General features: G+C 30.2%; 1 protein-coding gene across 3 annotated transcripts in view; it reads right to left on the minus strand.

The window, feature by feature from the left end:
- Nucleotides 1-1,720: 1,720 nt before the first annotated feature.
- The window catches only part of LOC133655653 (plasma membrane calcium-transporting ATPase 1-like), a 232,155-nt gene continuing 231,069 nt past the window's right edge, over nt 1,721-2,806 (minus strand). For all 3 annotated transcript variants that reach the window (XM_062056042.1, XM_062056033.1, XM_062056016.1), the window contains one exon: nt 1,721-2,806. This exon is cut by the window's right edge and continues 2,829 nt beyond it. The gene's annotated coding sequence lies outside the window, so the exon portion shown is untranslated.

Below are 2,806 nucleotides of genomic sequence, written 5' to 3' on the forward strand. Positions count from 1 at the left end.
CAAAAAGTGTCGCGAAAGACAAGCAATCATGTTTGTTTGTGACTTGCTGACCGTGGAAAATGAGTCACGTTGATGACACTCTTTACTGGTCATGTGACTATTTATGACGTATATCATATTATATTATCTGTAAGATATGACGAGAGGGTGAAAAAAATCAACACATCCAAAAAACATTTGTATTTTCCATAGCGACTGCAGAAAAACAACAATAAGAACTAATTTGGCAAACATTTTAATGATTATTAAGAGTTTTCAGTGCTCTATCAGGCAGCCATTCTTGGTATTATTCATCCTCTCAGACAGTTGAATTGTCTCCTTAAGTGAATGACTGGACTTTGAACGTGAACGATGGCCGCCCGACTTTCTGGAAAAGTTCTCCTTGCTCTGCTGGCCGGGATGGAGAAGCGAGACGGGTGATTGGCTGACAATGAGCAATGGAGGGAATGGCAGTGGTCCGTCAGTTTGAAAGGTCCTGGCAGGAACAAGAAGTCAACGTTTGGGAAGTTCCTCTCCCAAGGAAAACATGCAGTACACCACATTGAACACGGACACTCAACACCTAGTTTTTGTCCAAATGCACTTTTTTTTCTTCCTCTTTTCCCGGAGTGGCTTGAGGCGACGCAGCAGATTGGACATATTGCTTTGGAACCAGCAAGATTTGGATATACAGAATGTCATGCATGCCACAAAGATGGTTATGTCTTACAAAAATAACACGCATTCATGTGTTCATAACAAGCACAGAAAACAACGCTCTTTTGGGCCCTCAACTCCTCCCCCAGATTCAGATTTCAACATAAACATATTCATATTATAACATAAATATATTCATATTATAACATATATATATATTCATACTATAACATATATTCATATTATAACATAAATATATTCATATTATAACATATATTCAAATTATAACATAAATATATTCATATTATAACATATATATTCATATTATAAAGTATATTCATATTATAACATATATATATATATATTCATATTATAACATATATTCATATTATAACATAAATATATTCATATTAAAACATAAATATATTCATATTATAACATAAATGTATTCATATTATAACATATATTCATTTTATAACATAAATATATTCATATTATAACATAAATATATTCATATTATAACATATATTCATTTTATAACATATATTCATATTATAACATATATTCATATTATAATATTCATTTTATAACATATATTCATATTATAACAAACAACACTACAGTGGAACCTCCAAAAGTCTACAATCTGAAGTTGTGCATCTTTTGCTTTTTCTTTGGCCTAAGAGTCTATTTATGTAAATATATATATATATATATATATATATATATATATATATATATATATATATATATATATATATATATATATATATATATATATATATATATATATATATATATATATATATATACACATGCATATGTATGTATATATATACATACATACATATATATATACACACATGCATATGTATGTATATATATACATACATACATATATATATATATACACACATGCATATGTATGTATATATATACATACATACATATATATATATATACATATATATATACACACATATATATATATATATATATATATACATACATACATATGTATATACAGATATATATCCATATATATACTGTAAATATACATTTATCAATATATATCCATATATATGTATGTATGTATATATATATACTGTATCTATATATATTTGATTTCAATTGTGTCTTTTGTTGCCTTTTCATTGGAAACATTACATGAAGGTGTCACAATGCTTTGACAGGGACATCAATATTTGGAATGATTATTATTATTATTCAAATTGTAGCACAAGAGCTTTTTAGCCATAAAGAAAAAGGAATAAAGAATAAAAAGTATAAAAAAGTAGACATAATAAAAATGTGCACGCCAGACCTCTTTGACAGCAGCAAAACAAACAAATCAAATGAATCCCACGATTCGAATGAATCAAACGATTTGATTGAATCGAACGAATCAAACGAAACGAATTAATCAAATGAATCGAATTAATCACACGACTCAATTGAATACAACGAATCAAATGACTCATAGGAATCAAACAAATCAAATATATCAAACGAATCGAATAAATCAAGCGACTGAAATTAATCAAACAAATCAAACGAATCAAATGACTCAAATGAATGAAACAAATCAATCGAATCAAATGAATCAAACGGATTAAATTAATCAAATGACTCAAATGAATCAATCAAATCCAATGATTCAAACGCCTTAAATGAATCAAACGACTCAAATGAATCAAACAAATCAAATGAATCAATCAAATCAAATGATCAAATGAATCAAAAAAATTAAATGAATCAATCGAATCAAATGATTCAAACGAATCAATCGAATCAAATAATACAGATCATTGAGTCCAGGTCATCAAACAAAAACCAGCGGCTGCAATTCAAGACTTGTTTGGGTGGTGACCTTTGACCTCTTGTAGCGCAGAGAAGAAGTGTGATGATAACCATAAAAAAGGTCAATAAAGGTGTTGTTATGGCAGCTGATGTCGGAGGTTCCACTGTAGTCCACGGGAATATTTGGATGCCAAGTCAGCGTATAAAGGGACTGGGAGTTGGTCTGCTGGTCTTCCCTCGGTCTCGCCAAAGAAGACCCAAGGACAGGAAGCTGCCCCGTGGAGGGCAGGAAGTCAAACGGCGGGACCTTCTCCGTAAAAAGGACACAAGAAGGGAATGTTCTGGGAACCGAAAGTCTGTCCGTGTCCAG

The sequence above is a fragment of the Entelurus aequoreus genome, linkage group LG01 (assembly GCF_033978785.1).
Source record: "Entelurus aequoreus isolate RoL-2023_Sb linkage group LG01, RoL_Eaeq_v1.1, whole genome shotgun sequence".
NCBI classification, from domain to species: Eukaryota; Metazoa; Chordata; class Actinopteri; order Syngnathiformes; family Syngnathidae; genus Entelurus; species Entelurus aequoreus.